Below are 21,549 nucleotides of genomic sequence, written 5' to 3'. Positions count from 1 at the left end.
ATGGGCGTGGCCTGAATGTGGGTGTGGCCAACAGCGGCGGCTTCCCCGCCCCCCGCTGCCCCTCCCCGCAGGTTTCTCTCAACCCTCAGTGCGCATGCGCGGGCGGCATGTCTCGGACATCGCCTTCAGCGGCCGTTGGCGACGCGGTGGTTGTGGCGGGAAAATTAATAAAAAAAACTTCCCCCGAATAACCGCGACCTTTAACTACCCTCACGGATAATCCACACGGATCTCTGGACGGCAAGGCGAAGACGATCAATGGAATAATCTCCGGTGAGAGACGGAGAGAGATGGGCAGGCGTGAGGGCGAGCCAGGTTCAACTTTGTTGAACGCTGAGCGCAGAGTGAATGGGGTTTATACTCTTTGGTTCTATTGGGTAAAGTCACGTAGGTGAAAATAAAATAACAATTTTCACCTACGTGACTTTACCCAATAGAACCAAAGAGTATGGATCCTAGCAGCCACGAAAGCTTTAAATCTAGAATTGAATGGGGTTTGCTTCACTCGGCACGCGACTTGGACACTTCGGTGTGCAAAGTGTTGTCTGGTTGTGCCGTGTAAAGGAGGAGGACATTCAGTAAATGTCGTTGGTTTGTTAATGGGAGTGTGTGGCGCGGTAATGGACTGGGTACGACTTACAACACAAGTTCTGCTCACATTGCACGCTAAGGGTTAGCACGGCGATTACTACGTGTGCATTTATTAGTTATTGTTTATGTTAAAAGTAGTATTGATTGTTAAGACAATAATGTTTAGTATTTGTAGGTGAATCATTTCAATATTGTACAGTATAGAATTGTCCTGCTGTGTGGCTCTCACGTGGCGGGCATCAGTGCAGCAATATCCAGTACGTGGTTGTAATGCACTTCTATAGCCCCCTGCCACCAGTGCAGCAATATTCAGTACGTGGTTGTAATGTACTTCTATAGCCCCCTGCCACCAGTGCAGCAATATTCAGTACGTGGTTGTAATGTACTTCTATAGCCCCCTGCCATCAGTACAGCAATATTCAGCACGTGGTTGTAATGTACTTCTATAGCCCCCTGCCACCAGTGCAGCAATATTCAGTACGTGGTTGTAATGTACTTCTATAGCCCCCTGCCACCAGTGCAGCAGTATTCAGTACGTGGTTGTAATGCACTTCTATAGCCCCCTGCCATCAGTGCAGCAATATTCAGTACGTGGTTGTAATGTACTTCTATAGCCCCCTGCCACAAGTGCAGCAATATTCAGTACATGGTTGTAATGCACTTCTATAGCCCCCTGCCACCGGTGCAGCAATATTCAGTACGTGGTTGTAATGCACTTCTATAGCCCCCTGCCATCAGTGCAGCAATATTCAGTACGTGGTTGTAATGTACTTCTATAGCCCCCTGCCACAAGTGCAGCAATATTCAGTACATGGTTGTAATGCACTTCTATAGCCCCCTGCCACCAGTGCAGCAATATTCAGTACGTGGTTGTAATGCACTTCTATAGCCCCCTGCCACCGGTGCAGCAATATTCAGTACATGGTTGTAATGTACTTCTATAGCCCCCTGCCACCAGTGCAGCAATATTCAGTACATGGTTGTAATGCACTTCTATAGCCCCCTGCCACAAGTGCAGCAATATTCAGTACGTGGTTGTAATGTACTTCTATAGCCCCCTGCCACCAGTGCAGCAATATTCAGTACGTGGTTGTAATGAACTTCTATAGCCCCCTGCCACCGGTGCAGCAATATTCAGTACGTGGTTGTAATGCACTTCTATAGCCCCCTGCCACCAGTGCAGCAATATTCAGTACGTGGTTGTAATGTACTTCTATAGCCCCCTGCCATCAGTGCAGAAATATTCAGTATGTGGTTGTAATGCACTTCTATAGCCCCCTGCCACCAGTGCAGCAATATTCAGTACATTGTTGTAATCCACTTCTATAGCCCCCTGCCACCAGTGCAGCCATATTCAGTACGTGGTTGTAATGTACTTCTATAGCCCCCTGCCACCAGTGCAGCAATATTCAGTACATGGTTGTAATGTACTTCTATAGCCCCCTGCCACCAGTGCAGCAATATTCAGTACGTGGTTGTAATGCACTTCTATAGCCCCCTGCCATCAGTGCAGCAATATTCAGTGCATGGTTGTAATGCACTTCTATAGCCCCCTGCCATCAGTACAGCAATATTCAGTACATGGTTGTAATGTACTTCTATAGCCCCCTGCCACCAGTGCAGCAATATTCAATACGTGGTTGTAATGCACTTCTATAGCCCCCTGCCATCAGTGCAGCAATATTCAGTACATGGTTGTAATGTACTTCTATAGCCCCCTGCCACCAGTGCAGCAATATTCAGTACGTGGTTGTAATGCACTTCTATAGCTCCCTGCCACCAGTTCAGCAATATTCAGTACGTGGTTGTAATGTACTTCTATAGCCCCCTGCCACCAGTGCAGCAATATTCAGTACGTGGTTGTAATGCACTTCTATAGCCCCCTGCCACCAGTTCAGCAGTATTCAGTACGTGGTTGTAATGCACTTCTATAGCCCCCTGACATTGTGCAGCAATGTTCAGTACATTGTTGTAATGCACTTCTATAGCCCCCTGCCATCACCAAATTCACACTTACCAGCGTGGTGAAGTACGGTAAATAACCCCTCCCCCTGGGAGCTGCATAGCATGGGACAGCTGTCAGCCAGCAATGGATTGAAAAAGGAGCTGTACTCTGCACACGTTGTTATTCAGGGTAGGGTAAGGAACTTGGAGGTTCGGTATGCATAATGTGCTCGGAAAGTATTGTATTCTGTATGTGTGTTGAATCTCTTTCGCACCGTACCAAGCCCACCGTGCTCTTCGGAGGTGCGATAATATATAAATATAAGTAGTCATACTACTGTAATACCACTATTAATATGTAGCATTCATTTTATTAGTAGTACTGTAATTTGTTGATATGCAGGTGTACATGCCAAACGTTAACCAATGTTAAATGTTAAGCCTTCTCTTTTGAATACAGTGTGTTTTAAACATGGAGTTGTCTCCAGCTAATTCTTAAATGTATATCATTCATAATGTAGTAGTAGGCAGGTAGAGCATTTATGACACTTCAATTGTACATAGAGCTTGCAGGTGTGATGAAGGAAAGCATGGGAAAGGCTGGAATTTTTGTTGAAAAAAGGACAACAGCCACAGTAGCTTAAGAGACCTAACGCTGAAGCTGCTAACGCGAAGTGGTCGACACTGGCCCATGCGTTGTGACGTCGGACCCACTTTCCGCACACAGCAGCTCCTCATGGTGCCCCCCATACCAGGACCAGTGGTGACCTGGTAGCCACAGCGATTCCTCTCCCTGGCCCCATCCGGTTCGGGCATCCCAAATCGTACAAAATGAACTGCAACGGTGGTGAGACAAACAGCCCTTCGGGCGACAGCACGGTGACGGACACAAGCCCTCGCGGCAGCCAGGGCAGCTCGCTGCTCCGGACCGGAAGCGGGGGCTAGCACAGCCCTGTGGTGTGCGGAGAGCAGTGCTGCTCGTAGGCGAGCGGTGCGCTGGACGCCTACATCGAGGACTTTGAGCAGAGCGGAATCTGTGCGTCACCGCCATCCAGGATACGTGCAGAGCACAGCGCCGCGCAGCATAGCGGAGCGGAGACGCGTGGAGGAGAGGAGGATGCACAGTGTGGATGAGGGTGGGTTGCGCCTCTCGCCACGCGAGGAATCGCTCCGTGGTGCTTGCGCTCGAGTGGCTATCGAGTGTGCAGGCGGTGCAATGGTATCGAAGCTATAGTAATAGGTTTTTACCCTTTTATCTGGCACAAACACTGACACCTTTATACAAGGGATCATGTTTGCAATAACCACAACACAAGTAGTCAAAATGCAAACAAAAAAGACAACTGATAATATGCACTGTCCTTGAATTTGATTGGTCCACACCCGAGACGGCTTTTCTGAGATCCCAGTCTCCACTGGTGTTGGACCAGAAGACGCCAAAAGGCGTCTTCTTATTCTTAGCGTCTTCTTGTTTGCATTTTGACTACTTGCGTTGTGGTTATCGCAAACATGATCCCTTGTATAAAAGTGTCAGTTTTTGTGCCAGATAAAAGGGTAAAAACCTATTACTATATCTTGTTACTGGCAAAGGAGGTCTCACAAGGTATCGAAGCTAGTTGACTGGAGGGGGGATAATTGGAGAGGAGAACCCCATTTTTTTTGCTTGTACTGGGTGCTTGTCAATTATGCTATGCTATCATGAATGTAATGTAATTCCCCTAGAAAAAAAACCCTTAATAAGGTCTAAAGATACATTTTCGTGAGAGTCCCACACTGGGATGCTTGGCAAATTCCATTAATGAGTTCATTTTATGTCAGAGAAAACTATCCACAGTAAGCACACGCATATGAGAGGATAGCATAGGTCTGAACAGATAGGTTGGTGCATGCATTTCTTTCTCCTGTCATCTTCCAGCAACTTCACTGATTATCGAGTTTGTAAAGTTTGTGAAATCTAAGTGATCCTCCAACCTTTGTGTCAAAATTTGCAGATCCTAGACTGGACACATCTGAAGTTTAAACAATAACAGCTCATGCACTGATTTATCCCATATTCTCCCAAACTCCACAAACGGATAACATCATTAGTTACTGATGGTGCAAAGTAAGGCAACATTGCAGGATTGCCGTTCAGGGGTCAAGGAATCTAGGGGAGAGCAAATTCATTGTGTACCAGTAAAATGTCTGTGGGTCTTACATTGCAGGTGGCATGCTGCTTGTGGAGGACCTCATCTCGGGCACGTGCAGCCTCACTGCTGCGCTACAGCGGTCGTGGCTCATAGCCCGACGGTCAGTCTAACCACGGACCAGCTCCTAGCGGCGCCAGTTGACGGTTCCTCCAAGTCCTTGCTCCGCTCGCCTGGCGCCCACCGAGAACTCGCAGTGTCGCACAGAGGCAAGCGGTCATCTCTCGGGGTCACCGCGCACAGCCTCGGCGCATCATTGGTGAGGGGCAATAAGCCAACTAAACGGTTGAGCTCAACAGCGAGAAGCAACAAGGCCGTGATGCCATTAAATTTGTCGGCAAAGCCCGAAAATTATTTCTTTTCTAACCAGACGAATGTTTTGTTGTACTTACGGAGCAGTGAAGCAACTAGGCGTGAGCACTTGTCGAACGGCGGCTGTGCGACAAGTACCTATCTCAGGTGGTTGACAAGCCAAAAGGATAAGCTGGATGTGTCGGGGATCACGAGCATTCCTGAGCTCAGGTACCCGGCCTGGCTGCGTGACTGCGATGTGGACTCCCAGACCAGCAGCCACGAGACGGATACCAGCACAAAGAGAGCAGGTGCCGCTCAGAGCCCGCAAAGCAGACCAAAGTACCCAGAGTGGCTCAAAGTTTTGGATATCTCCGGCCTTACGAATGTAGCCAACGAGGAGCCCGTGTCAGAGGACAATAGATCCCTAGGTGTGTGTATATATATAGTCTGTATATAGCAGATGACATTTCATATGTTTTCAGGTACATATTCAGTCTTTTCTCACAGAGACGGCTGAGCGGCCACCCATGTGGTTGTGACGTGCGATGCGTGATTCTTGATGCACAGCCTCATTGGAGGAGCTGCTGAGCAGGGCGCACATGGAGTTGGACTCCCCCGGCTTGGAGGCCCCCTCCCCGGGCAGCTTCAACACGGACGTCTTTCTAGGGGCTGATCGTCCCTGGGAAAACCCCTCCACGCCATTGTGAATTTATCTTTATATCCACACTCACGCACAGCATAGAGGCTGCACCGCCTCTAAGTATGATGTCAGATTTTGAATGTTATAAGCTAAGCAGGTAAGCCTGGTTATTACTTGGATGGGAGACTGTTTTGAAATAGCATATATTATAGATTTTGGCTGCTAGGTAACCAGGAGTTAGTAATACGGCAATGGAATCTTGAATCTATATCCGGAGTTTTGCATTTTACTCCCTCTGTTTTCACCGGGTTCTCCGTTTTCCTCTCACATACCACTCGCTGATGAAATTTGCAAAATATCACTGCCAAACCCTCCTGAGACTTGGTGAGATTTTTCTGGCTTCCACCTTGATAATAAGTCAACCAAGTAATTTTCTCTCAATCGTGTCTCTTCTCAGGGCCGTGTACCACCTGTCGCGTCTGAAAGAGCTGGTTGACACCATCAAGGAGAACAAGGATGGCTGACTACCCGTGATGTAGAAAGCCCGAAAGCATTTTATGGCGGTGGTCGAGGTTTCTACTCAGAAGGATACGTTCGCTTGGTCCTGCTAATTCATGGTTGTTAAACATCAATGGTACTTCAGGTGCTGTGGTGTGAATCGCAATTACTTGTGAACTTGTGGGGCCCATGGGGCACAGTAATTGCCCTGTTAATGGAAGTGCCACAACAAAGTATTGGAAAAATGTGATAAAGTTCGTTCAGGGTTGGAGTTATTGAATGGTTGCAGCAGTATTTTGCACAGCAAATCCATACAGACTCAAATGTCACTTGAAATAGAACGGATATGTGAACAATATTGTGAGCACAACTAAACTAATTTTGGTTTTAGCCATTTTGGAAGGAGACTACTTTATTGGGAACATACATGCTAGTATTTGTGTAGTTATAAACATTTGGGAAATCACTGTAAAAGTACATTTGCTTATTTAGATTGCACTATACCTGTATTGTAAAATTTCAGAACCTTTTATGTAATTTGTAATCAATAAACCAAAGTTGCATATTGTATGCAACCCATGACTTGGATTGTTTTTATCATGTCTTGTTTAGCATGGTTGGTTATGTACAGTGTGAAAGAAATTCAACATACATTAAATATTTTCTGATATTTGAATGTTTATATTGTACATGTATATTTATTTTACAATAAATCTGAGACAAAGGCTTATACACATGGAATTGAAAATATTCAGCTATGATTTGTATTTCTCAAGTATTTTAAGAAAAGTCAGCGAGTCTCGTGACATGTCTTCACATTTGGGAGTGATGATTGTGATGGATATACAGGCATTAACCTGCTTACATTCCTAGAGTATGTAAGGTGAATTTGGGCATTCTGGGTGATTGGGTTTTAGGCCAAACACAGGCAGATGGTGGGGGATAGATGTTTTCAAGCATCTATTAATTATTCATCGGCATGTACTATCTTACTATGATGTAAAGTTCAAAAACATGGTTCATGAAGGGAATGGAATAAAAACTCAACTGTGCACAAGTATGGAGGAATTAATACTTGGAATTCAATGCAAAGATCTGGCCATATGGGGTTTACTGGGCACCATGGTTGCCAAACAACACGTGAAAGATGTGTATCAGGCACAGCCTCTGCATTATGAAAAAAATATCACTTCCTGAAGAAGTGCATTTTGCTTCTCCTGTCTTAGGTTACCATCAAAATAAATTAGAGCAAATGTGACTCGACTGACACAGGCAGCATTTATACTTGTGAAGTGTTCTCCTTCCGACGTGTGGTGTGTGTCGCACACACTGTCGGAGACGAGGTAGTTGCAGGAGACATCGTCTCTTTATTATCTTATTCACACCAACTCCGGCCTCACTCTCTCGACCACGTTGCCATAGAGCCCGGCCTAGACACGACCCTGTCCGTGTTGCACCGACGGCGTCGACCGAGAAGGCCAACGACTGTCTGGCCACGCAATGATTGGGCGAATGCGGTGGCAACGACAGCGACGTCGAGACGAGTCCACTCCCAGAACCGGCAGCCCGGAGCTGTCGCTCTCCGCTGCTTATATTATATTCTATATTCTACTCGGTGCGGCTTGGCTCTGCCCTATCCACGCCTCCCTTCTCGAACCGACCAGAGGGTTCCAGAGGCTTCCCTATGAGGTCTTCCATGACCCTTGCCCCAATTCCTCTGCCCGGCCGGCACACCCGTATATATGCTCAACGGCGTGTGCGCAAACTTTCCACTGCAGTTGCCGCTGCTGGACAGCAGTCAGCGCTGTGTCACTACACTTGTATGAACACAAGAATTACATAATCACATCTACACTTATATGTAATGGGCTGAGATAGGCGCACACAACTTCTTGGGAGGCAACACTATTTATTAACACCAACACATTACACTTAACATAAATTTCGATTTAAAGCTTTCGTGACTGCGGGCTAACACCAATCCCGAATATCCGCCCCCACAGCCCTTTAAATAACCTCCCATACAGCCCCCCAATCGGCTACGCGTGTACGAGTGACGTCCCTGCCCTCTGACCCCCGACCCCCCCGTCCTGCGCGTGCGATTGGTGTGTCGCTCTAAAACCGACTCCAAATCCCCGCCCCGCAGCCCTTTAAACAATCTCCATTGCCCGGCATCGGCGGCAACGCGTGTGCGAAGGACGTCATTGCCCTCTGACCCCTGACCCCCCGTTTAGTTCGTGTGAGTGGTGCGCGGGGTTGTGTGAGCGGAGACGTCGCGTTTGAGTGGCTGAGAAGCGACGGATTGATTCCAGGCAGCCACGTGCCAGCCCCGAGCTATGCCCCACAAACAGGACCCGCGGACCCGAGGGGCTGCGCCGTGAGGAGAGTAGCCGGAGAGCGGCAGCCCTCTCACCGCGAGCGAGGAGTCGAGTAGCGGCTGCTCTCACTCGAGCGAGGAGTCCGGAGCCCGCAGCCCTCTCGAGATCAGCCCTCCCCCAGGGGGGGAGCCGGGGGCCCGCATCCCCCACAACTGACAACCTGTGTACCAACTAGCCGAGCGAGAGTTTGTGTGTATTTGAGCGCGATCGTGCCAGTGTTTAGCTGTACCAGGGAGTTTGATGCAGCAGATTGTTTCGGTGTAGCAGGGTGTCCGGATTGTGCCGGCACACTATCCTTCTATCTGTAATGTTGTAGGGTGAACTCCATTAAAAGTTTACTCGGACCCCAACCTGTCAAAGCGCCTAATCTCGGAACGTGGTTCTCAACCTCGTACCTCACCCATGCTACGTACCTTTGAGACGTCCTGCTTTTACAAATGTTGATGAACTGGAGGGCAAAGGTCTGGAGGACCCCACATGGAGTCTGGTTTCTCACACCCGAGCCTCCTGTGACATTTCTGGAGGCTTCTCTGGAATCTTTGTCCCATTTATTGAGTGCAGATTTGGCTTACTTCTAGCTTCATCCCAAGACGTCATCCAGTTTGGAAATACCCGAAGGTTGTGGGAGTCGCCCCGTGCTTCAGTTTCTTTCCAACCCTCGTAATGGCCGGATGCTCACCAGCCGGAAGTCTTTTGCTGCCTACACCACGACCGAGGTGTTGAGAGCAACCATCTCGTGGCTGGTCGGCAATGGAGATGGTATTGTCGATTTGGGGAGCGTGAGTCTGTGGCGTTCGTGGTGCTGCTGTCACGGAGGCGACACGAGTTTAGGAAATTCAGTTTTGTGGGTTTCCTGTAGCGAGCACTGAAAGATCCTCTCTTCCTCTTTCTCCACCCTTGTCTCTGCTGTCTCCATGTCCCCGTTCAACTCTTTCTACACCGCTTTCCTTGAATGTGCAGCTGCCTTTACGGCCTCCCTCTCCCCTTCTCTCCACCTCCAACCCATCTCCGTCGTAATCTCCTCCCCTTTGTTCAGGCTCTTCCCTTTCTTCCTCAGTCTATGGATGGGGTTATTGTTTATCGGGCTCTTATACAAAAAATGGAGCTTATTTTAGCCTTTGAATAGGATTTTCTGTTTTCCTTCGGTAGCATGTTGCGCACATAGGGAAGATCGAGCCACGCCACCGGTTCCCATGATCAAAATCTTTGTCAACTTGTCTCCCTCGGTAGGAATGCCTTTCCTTCTGCAGCAAGGAATTGTCTTCTCTCTCTCCTCCGGTATTTCTTCCGATGCGCTTTCTTAATCTCGCTTGCTGTGTGTATCGACTCTATCATTCAACAAGGGCAAATAAAAAAAATGCTTTTTTTTCCTCCACTGTTTTACCACTATACCTCCTGAGTGGGTACTCGGAGTTTCATCTAATGTACTATTTGATGAGTCGCTTCCACACAGCACAAAGGCGGTAGCTATCCGAACTGTAAATTTTTCTTCCAATTTCGATAGATTCTCGAATTATTCTTAGGCATCTTCTTTGGTTCTTTCGGTAAAGTCACGTAGAATGAGAATAAAATAATAAATTGATAAAATAAAATAACACAATAATATTCTCACGACGTTTCGGCCACAACACAAGCGGCCTTCATCAGGTGAAGGGAGCGAGACTGTCTGGTAGGACAGCGCTGGAGTGAGAGAGCCACGTTCAGATCACGGCTTTTAAGCTGTGTGAGAGGAACAAAGAGCCTTGACGAAGGAATTAGCATAAAATTTAGCATTGAAAAGGCTGAATGATTAGCTTGTGACTGGTCACAGAAATAGCTATGTTAAAAGTTAAAGCATACACATCCGCAGAGGCACCCATTGTTAAAAGGAATTAGCATAGAATTTAGCATTGAAATAGCTAAATTAAGGCATTCGCTTGTAACTGCTACAGAAATAGTTACGTTGAAGTCAGAGCATACACATTCACCGAGGCACTTAGTACAAATCAAAACAGGATAATTTAGCATTGAAATAACTAGGCGAATTTAGCATTGAAATAACTGGGTGATTTGCTAGTGACTGGTCACAGAAATGACTACACATCTGAGCTATTCACAGTACTATATAGTGAACCAATAAAAACTAAAATATAAATTACCTTCATGTTATCAATAAACTCTATATTCTCCAATCAGCTAAGCTACCAACCATAAGTCGTTATATATCACAATGCTATATGGCGAAAAAATGGGTGGATTCTTACCCTCAAATTTCCGTACCACGGATAGCTACGGGCCCCGTTCAGACGGACGAGTTCGTCCATGGTCGGAACAGAGGAGGGGGAGAGAGACAGCTGCGAAGCCCTAGTATACTCCATGTTGTAAACCATACCATTAACCGTGGTGTGAGAGGTATTAAGAGGCAATGCTGGCGAAAGAGCTGCGGTCTGAAGGTCATCGTAAAATTACAATTAATTAAGAACAGAAATGATTTAACACATCTTTCCAGTGGTTACTGAGCCTGAATCCATCTTCTCGGTTGAAATTGTCTCTGTGCTTGTATATGTGAATGGCCTCATGAACGAATCTCTCATGGTAGCCAGTTGGTTTGCAAAGAACCTCCGTCTTGGAGAAGTCAATGTCATGTGAGCCCACTGAATTGTAACAGTGATCTGCCACGGCAGAGGAGTTCGTCTTACCGTGTTTCAAGTCTGCTTTATGTTCGCGGATGCGATCCGAGATATGTCTTTTGGTTTCTCCAATGTAGCTACTACCACAGAGGCACTTTAGTTTGTAAACGCCCGGGTACTGTATGTCTGGAAGAGCATCTTTTACAGATGGAACTAAATCACGGATTTTGTGTACTGTGTTGAATCGGACCTGGATCTTGTGTTTATTCAGGATTTTGGAGATCTTTTTAGTGACCCCTGCAATGTAGGGTAAGGTGATGGTTTTGAGTGGCTCCACAAGAGGATCCTTCTTCATGACTGGAGTGATGGCTTTGCGGATTGTGTAGTCGGAGTAGCCATTAGCCCTGAGAGCCTGGTGTACGTGCTTGAGTTCACTGGTAATGTGTTCCTGGTCGGAAATGCATTGGGCTCTATGGTATAGAGTCTTGATGAGGCAGTTCTTCTGGGATGGATGGTGGTGGGAATCCGGTTTCAAGTAAGCATCTGTATGGGTAGCTTTCCTGTAGACAGAGTGGCTCATTGAACCATCATGTCTCCTTTTAATTAAGACATCCAGAAAGGGTAGTTTGCCATCTTTTTCGACCTCCATGGTAAATCTGATGGCTGGGTGTATGGAATTGATGTGGTCGCGGAATTGGTCTAGAGCAGGCTGGCCATGTGGCCAGATGACAAAGGTGTCATCAACGTACCTCTTCCATAAGGTCGGGCGTAGAGTGGCAGTCTGGATGGCGTCAGTTTCAAATTTTTCCATGAATACGTTGGCTACAACCGGAGATAGGGGGGAGCCCATTGGGGTGCCCTCAGTTTGTTTGTAGAAAGTTCCATTCCAGGTGAAGTATGTGTTGGTTAAGCAATGTCTCACCAGGGGGGGTACATCAGTATGCAGTCCTTGATGAACCAGGTCTTCAATGATAGCGATGGTGTCAGGTACCGGGACTTTGGTGAACAAGGACACCACATCAAAACTGACAAGCAGGTCGTTTGGGGACAGGGAAATGTCTTTGATTGTCGATACCAGGTGAGTAGAATTTAGTACCGCAGAGGTGGTTTTTCCAGTGAAAGGTCGCAGTATATTCCAAATTCAATCACCTCTCCAGCAAAAAATCGGATCCACACACCGAAAAGATAGACGTCAACAAAGTCGTAATTAATCGCAGTAACAGTTCCATTTCTGATGGTCTGAAATCCGTTTTAGCTAAAGGTCTAAACTTTGCTGTCATACCGAGACACTTACCGGTTAATGATATCATTGCCCATGTCGACGTTGCACTCAAGGGCTTGAGTCACATCTCTGCAGACGTAGCAAGATCTGAAATCGCTGCAACCCTCAAAAACGCTAAGTTGCCACCTAGCAACATCAGCAAAGACGAACGTTTTGAATTATCTCAATTAAAAAAGAGGGATGATATTGTCGTTCTCTCAGCCGACAGTTTTGATGTGGTGTCCTTGTTCACCAAAGTCCCGGTACCTGACACCATCGCTATCATTGAAGACCTGGTTCATCAAGGACTGCATACTGATGTACCCCCCCTGGTGAGACATTGCTTAACCAACACATACTTCACCTGGAATGGAACTTTCTACAAACAAACTGAGGGCACCCCAATGGGCTCCCCCCTATCTCCGGTTGTAGCCAACGTATTCATGGAAAAATTTGAAACTGACGCCATCCAGACTGCCACTCTACGCCCGACCTTATGGAAGAGGTACGTTGATGACACCTTTGTCATCTGGCCACATGGCCAGCCTGCTCTAGACCAATTCCGCGACCACATCAATTCCATACACCCAGCCATCAGATTTACCATGGAGGTCGAAAAAGATGGCAAACTACCCTTTCTGGATGTCTTAATTAAAAGGAGACATGATGGTTCAATGAGCCACTCTGTCTACAGGAAAGCTACCCATACAGATGCTTACTTGAAACCGGATTCCCACCACCATCCATCCCAGAAGAACTGCCTCATCAAGACTCTATACCATAGAGCCCAATGCATTTCCGACCAGGAACACATTACCAGTGAACTCAAGCACGTACACCAGGCTCTCAGGGCTAATGGCTACTCCGACTACACAATCCGCAAAGCCATCACTCCAGTCATGAAGAAGGATCCTCTTGTGGAGCCACTCAAAACCATCACCTTACCCTACATTGCAGGGGTCACTAAAAAGATCTCCAAAATCCTGAATAAACACAAGATCCAGGTCCGATTCAACACAGTACACAAAATCCGTGATTTAGTTCCATCTGTAAAAGATGCTCTTCCAGACATACAGTACCCGGGCGTTTACAAACTAAAGTGCCTCTGTGGTAGTAGCTACATTGGAGAAACCAAAAGACATATCTCGGATCGCATCCGCGAACATAAAGCAGACTTGAAACACGGTAAGACGAACTCCTCTGCCGTGGCAGATCACTGTTACAATTCAGTGGGCTCACATGACATTGACTTCTCCAAGACGGAGGTTCTTTGCAAACCAACTGGCTACCATGAGAGATTCGTTCATGAGGCCATTCACATATACAAGTACAGAGACAATTTCAACCGAGAAGATGGATTCAGGCTCAGTAACCACTGGAAAGATGTGTTAAATCATTTCTGTTCTTAATTAATTGTAATTTTACGATGACCTTCAGACCGCAGCTCTTTCGCCAGCATTGCCTCTTAATACCTCTCACACCACGGTTAATGGTATGGTTTACAACATGGAGTATACTAGGGCTTCGCAGCTGTCTCTCTCCCCCTCCTCTGTTCCGACCATGGACGAACTCGTCCGTCTGAACGGGGCCCGTAGCTATCCGTGGTACGGAAATTTGAGGGTAAGAATCCACCCATTTTTTCGCCATATAGCATTGTGATATATAACGACTTATGGTTGGTAGCTTAGCTGATTGGAGAATATAGAGTTTATTGATAACATGAAGGTAATTTATATTTTAGTTTTTATTGGTTCACTATATAGTACTGTGAATAGCTCAGATGTGTAGTCATTTCTGTGACCAGTCACTAGCAAATCACCCAGTTATTTCAATGCTAAATTCGCCTAGTTATTTCAATGCTAAATTATCCTGTTTTGATTTGTACTAAGTGCCTCGGTGAATGTGTATGCTCTGACTTCAACGTAACTATTTCTGTAGCAGTTACAAGCGAATGCCTTAATTTAGCTATTTCAATGCTAAATTCTATGCTAATTCCTTTTAACAATGGGTGCCTCTGCGGATGTGTATGCTTTAACTTTTAACATAGCTATTTCTGTGACCAGTCACAAGCTAATCATTCAGCCTTTTCAATGCTAAATTTTATGCTAATTCCTTCGTCAAGGCTCTTTGTTCCTCTCACACAGCTTAAAAGCCGTGATCTGAACGTGGCTCTCTCACTCCAGCGCTGTCCTACCAGACAGTCTCGCTCCCTTCACCTGATGAAGGCCGCTTGTGTTGTGGCCGAAACGTCGTGAGAATATTATTGTGTTATTTTATTTTATCAATTTATTATTTTATTCTCATTCTACGTGACTTTACCGAAAGAACCAAAGAAGATGAATCATTGCAGTCACGAAAGCTTTAAATCGAAATTTATTCTTAGGCAGTAGTAGCTAGTTTTGCACAGAACTTCAACATTAGAATCAACTGAGTGTCCTTGTTGGCACGTGTGTTCTGCTACTGCTGAACACGGGTGCCAACAAATAATACATTATTTAAATGCATGCCTATAAAGGGCAGCATACTTCAATAGGGATTACCATTGGTACGGCTATTTTAATACACAATAGACAGGAAGGACAAGATCAAAGGGCTCTCATAATGCACATGCATAATGTACGTTGACTCGGTAATCTCCCCCCCCCCCCCCCCACTTTGCGCGAGAGTGCCACAAATCTGGCTGTCGCCTGATGAAGCTAGTTGTAATTACTGGCAAAACGTCGTACTCCAATTGTAAATGTTGTGGCTTGGCTCTCCAAAGTACCAGTGACGAATTGGCTTGTTCTGTTTCCGTGACAACCCTTACTAGTTGGCTGTGTCGAGTGGTGGCGGGTTTTAACGACACGTTTATATATGTATGCGATCTAATCCAAAAAACACCTCTATGGATGATATTGGGCGCGAAAGCCTACATGTTAAACCAAAATTTAAAATATATACAAAATAACAATAATTTCTAGTTTTCCTCATTCACATCGTGATTCGTATGAACAGACATGAGATGATTGAGACATGTTAAATCATAAACGTATTTATTAATATATAGATACAGATAGTCCTCGACTGCAATGTCCTTGTCCACGTGCAAACAGAGTTAGGATGGCAGCCTCCTTTAAAAGCCAGAGTAGATTTATACGCTGTAGAAGACAGTTGACGAATCCTCGTTGCTTGATTCCTCCTCGGATCCCTTCAGCAGTGAGTCGTCACCAGTCTTCTCTGCCTGCTCATTCTCCATGTGGCACGGCTGGGGTGGGTGCAATACGCCAGGAGACTCCTTATGCAGCGAGCAGCGAAGCAGGCCCATCTCTGCCTGCTCATCCTCAACGTGGAATTGAGGAGATGGCGGTGAGCTGGGGGCATCGGTGAGGAGGGTGTTACGGAGACGGCCCAGCTCTGCCTGCTGCAGAATCGTCTGTACGACGAAGCGCTCGCGGCGCCTGCAGGCGCGCACATGGGATGGCGTGTCCGGGATGATGTATGCAATGCAGGCCTTCGTGAGTAACACCACGTGCTGCACACGTCCACACACAGGTAAAGGATTTTCAGTTTCAGGATTTGCATGTAAAGGGTGCTTACTAAATATAATATGGCAGCATCTTAAAGTGCTTTACATCTCAGGTCAACTATTCCGGGGACCTGAAGCCCAGGGATATTATATTGTTACGTCGTTTTTCCCAATTAAATTAAGTCATTTGAGTAATTTTTGAACATTTGGCAAATTATACCGAGACACTTTTTTTGAATTACTTAATGGGTTTTTTACGTTCACTATGCAGCAGGCAACATTTATGATGTGCAGTTAATGCACCCACAGTATTCACCTGGGCAGCCGCAAATTACCGCAACAATCAGCAAACACTTACACTCGGCCATGTCACCACTATAAAGATTCCCTGTGTAGCCTTTCACAGACTGAGACAAGTGCATCTATGAAGGGTGGCACAGTGCCTGTGGGGGTGGTGTGCACCTTTATCTCGCCAGTGATGATTTTCACACACTTCATCAAGTACTCATTTTAAGACAGAATCAACTTAAGGGAAGCTCAACACTGGTTCTAATATTTTCCACTGTTGTTGGCTGTGGCCAGAAATAGTACTCCGGTCACACAGGATTGGTAGCGCAGTTCACAAACAACTACGCTGCCGCTCCCCTTCCCACAAGCACACATGCTTACGTGTGACAAATTGCATCAACAACATGAATCGTCTGCTGCATGATGAAAGTGAGTATTGTATTACCACTATTATTTGTGATCTCAGAAATACTGTGCAATTGTGAGGTGTAATAGCATTACTGGCATTATCTGTAATGACCCATTGACAATGATCACGGTTTGCTCTGCTGACCTTAACAACTGCTCACAGATGAGTCTATACGATGGTGCAGTAGTGTAAGGCTTTGCACACTAGACTTGCAATCCAGAGGTCACGGGTGTGAATTGATCTTTGATCGTGGGAGTGTAAACAACGGTGAAAGGTTTTTTTTTTTACATTCCACTGCCTCTATCCACCAAGCAGTGTAAGTGGAATACATCCAGTCAATTGGTCGGCTGAGTTTGGTGCTGTTCAGTGCGGGAACTCCCAGCTCTTCCCAAGACGTCTGTCCAGTGTGGAAGAGCAGTTCAAATACATCTTAAGGGTCTCTCTTGAGCTCCCTATAGCAGGAGCCCTTTTGCCATCAGTGACATGAGCAAGTAATTGGAGGGCTGTACCTTTATCTTTCAATGGGTTTATGAATGTGTGTGTGTGTGTGTGCATGTTGATGTGTACCTGCATGGCAATGACGAAGGCCAGCTTTGCCGTCAGTACTTTCCAGTACTGCTTGGTGACGGAGTAGGCTTGGGGATGATCCGGCGGGTAGCGATGACCTGGATACCTACACACATACAACCACAAGCACGCATGGACTATATTGAGCAAAGTGCCTCGAAAGTAGAGTTGGCGCTAAATTGAACAAGTATGGTTGTGCACAAACGGTATATGCGTTCACAGCCCTTTAAAAAATCCACTTCTGAAAGAGGGCCTTCCCACAACGTGCAGCTTGTGGGGGCTCTATTGACCATGGTTCACGCTGGTCCGTACCAGGTTGGTGAAGGTAGGGAGTACAGATAATGGGAGAACAATATAGCACAACTATTAATTTTTCTGATCTACCCACTGCTGACAACCTAGCTCCAAAGTCGCCTACTGCACCTGCATTGTGCATGGTGTTCATCAATCTAAGCACGAACAAGGCTCAAGCCTGCTTGACTTCCGGAATCTAAGATTAGCTGTATTCGTGGTGATTTGGTCATAGTCAAGTAAGGTTATATTAAATATCGATCAATATGGTTATATTGATTATAGTTGTGTATGCCAGCAATTCAAAAACGTTACAGAAAAGGGTTGGTAGATCGCATCAATTTCCTAACTAACTGTGCTGTGAGGTGACCAGAAGATGGCTGTAGAGCAAGTGGTTTCATGTCTGTGTGGACCTTTAAGCTTCATTTCATTATCATGGGTTCTCCAGGACCTCTTATTGCATCCCACATGCATAAGACCACCTTAAACTGGAATCCCAATGCACGGTCTTCCTGAAAAGGGATCTTGAGACTCAATTAAGCAGTCGTGGATCGATAGATAGATAAATAAATAACATTACTCTTTAGCAAGGTAACAATGAGCTGTAATTTATATCAATCTATTATTATATTTCTCTAAGTGGGACTTTGGTTGTGAAGCCATCCCACCCGTACCCACTGCTCCCCCCCTCCAATTCCCCCCCCACCCCCTTTACTGTCCCCACCCACCATGCACACTCTTCCCCCAACCCTACCACAACCCCTTACTACCCAACTAAGCCAAACCCTGTGTCCACGGTAAGGGGCAGGGCATAAACAGAGGTGGGGCCTAGGGGAAGTGTGGGTCTTAAAAGGAAAGTCACGGAGTGAAAAGAGGAAGAAAACGAGCATAATCAGGAAGGGGCGGAGCCAGGAGGACGCCACACCCAGAAGGATGTCGCATCTACCTGGACAACACACCCAGACATCAGTGCATCACATTCGCAGGGACGGCACCCCCGATAGCTGGGCATGACACTGAATGGCACAAACCTGCAGGTTGTGTGGATTGCCGGATCAAACCAGGCTGGCAGGATGTTGGGATAATTTTGCTCCTTGAAGTTGCTGATCTTGAAAATTGAAAAGCTGTCCTCCGTGTACCCATGCATTGTAGGCGAACCTGTGCCATACTCTGCTGAGTATCCATAATAATACACCAGGCGTGGGATGATGTCCGTTGTGAATGCCAAGATGCATGACTGTGGAATTAGCATACGGAGGCACAGCGATAGCGGTCACTTAGCATGCAATGATTTGACCAAGGCTTCTGAACATCTTACCTTGGCAATTACATTAATTTTCACAAATACAATTTGGGGGGTTGCTGCCAGAGTGAAATGGTTACCATATAAGGACTTGCAATCTGGCAGTCGTCAGTTCATTCTCCTGACACAACAGTTGAAGCAATGGATCATTTTCTTAAATCTCCCCCACCTCTGTCCAATTAGCAATATAAATGGGTTCATCACTGTTTTAGCGCAGGTAATTCCACATCTTACAACATGTCTGGTCATCATGGAAGAGTAGGCCAAATACCGTGTAGAGGGGTTCTCTAGAGCTACCTTTAGTTGAGGCCCTTCTGCCAGCAGTGACATGAGCAAGCAATGGCAAGGCTTTACCTTTTGCGATTTTGGGAGAGAGTGGATAGGAGCGGTGGTGCAGTGATTCGTGCACTGCACTTTGAATTCAGCACACATGCAATTGACTTCCAGCTACGACTAACATCAGTGACGAGTGATACCCGAACCGCTCCTGGTCCCCCACTATACCTCTTCTCAAACCTGCCAGGACCAGAATGGTGAAGTATGGTAAAAAGAACCCACACGGCTAACATGACATGTTATGTCACTCATAAGATGGGATATTGAGCGAGAAAGCGAGCGGACAATCTGGCGACTTACATTGGTGATTACAGAGAGGGTGGCAACGATACTCAGAATGTCGGCCCAGGCTCCAATTCCTCTTGCTCGTGAAACCACAGGCCTCCTCATCTTTGTTACGAGCTTCCACGTGTCGACCCGCACTTCGATGATGTTGTTGAGCAGTGCGAGCAATGGCGCAAGTGGAAATGATGCCACGAAGAGAGTGACAAACCCGAATTGGATAACTGGGGTATATTTTGAGAATGGGTAGGGGGGCAAGGATAGGATAATGAGTGAAACAGGATATAGACATACACTCTTAATGCTGTTATGTTGTGATTACTTTAAGCAAACAAAACATGTTTTCAATGCATTGAATGTGTTTTAGTCAAAGGAGACCCCAAAATATGGTCACATTTTCGTGTCATTTGTTCACAAAATTATCGTGTCCATTACATTGGCCACTGAGATGCGACCAGCCACTACCATCTTTAATGCTAAGCTCTGGTTCACCTGGGTTTCTTTTGCACCATTTTCCACCACTAGGTGGCTATAATAACTAGATCACATCCTGTATTGAGGACTCCATTAACCGTACCACACATTTTTAGGCATATGCACTGTGGCTGAAATGCCAACAAATCACAGCAGTTAACCACAGTGGACATGATGCACAAGAGTTTTAAATAAATAGTAAGGGGGGAAAACGTCAATCCAAGCTGACCAATGTAGCTGCATTGGTTAGCAGACAAGAGGAGCAAATATGTGCTCCTATTGTTTCTAAAACTTAACTCCGTACATATGCACATACGCGCATGCTCAAAGACAATTGTGTTACAGTATATCCATAGATTGGTGCCTATGGCCGAATCACCCAGTATGCGTCAGATTTAATCAGATCCCAGAAGTTAAGGAGAGCTGAGCCTGAAAATTGGTTGGATGGGTGACCATGCAATAGTTATTGTGGGGTTGTGAGCAGCAGAGGACAGTGCAGCAAATTACATTGTTGTATTGTACATCTAAGCTCTTACATCTGTGCTCCCTGCCTTCAACAACCCGAAGTGTGGGTAATTTCCCTCCCACAACAATGTCCGACAGATACACAGGGGCCGTACACACGTGCCTATATAGTCAAATGATACCCAATTGTGTTTTTTTTTGTTATAATAAAGTAAAACGCGTTGACTCCGTAGTGTGATCCTCTGAGCTCATTGTACCCATCTCGAGGTATTCATCAAAGAGTCCAAGTGGGCTCTGGGGCTGTAGTTCCAAGTGTTTGCTGGAAGAAGTGTTTGGTAACTGGATAAGACCATCAATGAGAAGCCAGTTTAATCATGGTTCGGTGACAGAAAACCCAGAGTTTCACGGTTTAACCCAACATCCGAGCAGCACCACATCAGATCTCTAGACTCCTCAGCTCAGGCATACAGATATGGTCAACATATGCGTACATTAACTAATTTGTGAAATTATGAATTACATCCAAATTAAATGTAGTGTGTGCATTACTAGGACGTACCTAAAGGTGCCAGGTTGGGTTCATCCACCTTGGGGATGCTCTGCTCCACGCAGCCTCCTGCTTCCGTGCAGTCCATCCTCTTGATGTCCGAATTATGGCTGTTGTTACTGCTGCAATTGGTGACACTGGTGGTGGTCTTCTTTCTTTTAATGGACTTAGGTCTACTTCGCTTTTCCTTCTTCTTCTGCTGCAAGGTCATCAACACTTTCATGCTCGTAATAGGATCGAGAGCAGCGTATGGTTTATTCTCACTGACTGGTGAAGCAGTTTGTTGACGTGGAACTAGGCCAAAGCATTCAAGAAATTTGGATTTCATGTCATTTATCTTAACGCCGCTATCTTTTGTCGAAGTGTAATCATGTTCAGGCTTCGGTCTGTACAAAAACTGTGCGTGAAGACTTTCATGAGTTTTCAGGATTTCAATAGGACTTAAAAATCCGCAGACTGAGCACATCTCATAGGGCGATGGTGGATTCAACACCGCATTGGCAAAACTGCCGTTATTCACCAAACCTGGTGCACCCTTTATCATATAATCCTTTTCATGGGTCTTCATGTGCCTTTTTAATTTTCCTGGCTGATTAAACCTTTGTCCACATATGCCGCTCCATTGCTCACGGGTCTCCTTATGCGTTCTTACGTGGGCTTCTAGGCACCATGCCAGTTGGA

At 46.1% G+C, this 21,549-nt stretch overlaps 1 long non-coding RNA gene across 1 annotated transcript; it reads left to right on the top strand.

The window, feature by feature from the left end:
• Window positions 1-6,736, top strand: LOC142906439 (uncharacterized). Its single transcript, XR_012930246.1, has 4 exons — window positions 1-273; window positions 4,740-4,980; window positions 5,583-5,718; window positions 6,113-6,736. It is a non-coding gene; the product is annotated as an uncharacterized LOC142906439 (long non-coding RNA).
• The last annotated feature ends 14,813 nt before the right edge of the window (window positions 6,737-21,549 follow it).

Source organism: Petromyzon marinus, chromosome 64 (genome assembly GCF_048934315.1).
Source record: "Petromyzon marinus isolate PM22_M1 ecotype Great Lakes invasive population chromosome 64, UKy_Petmar_22M1.pri1.0, whole genome shotgun sequence".
NCBI lineage: Eukaryota > Metazoa > Chordata > Hyperoartia > Petromyzontiformes > Petromyzontidae > Petromyzon > Petromyzon marinus.
The sequence above is the reverse complement of the archived record's forward strand: the minus strand, read 5'-3'. Positions and strand labels throughout refer to the sequence as shown.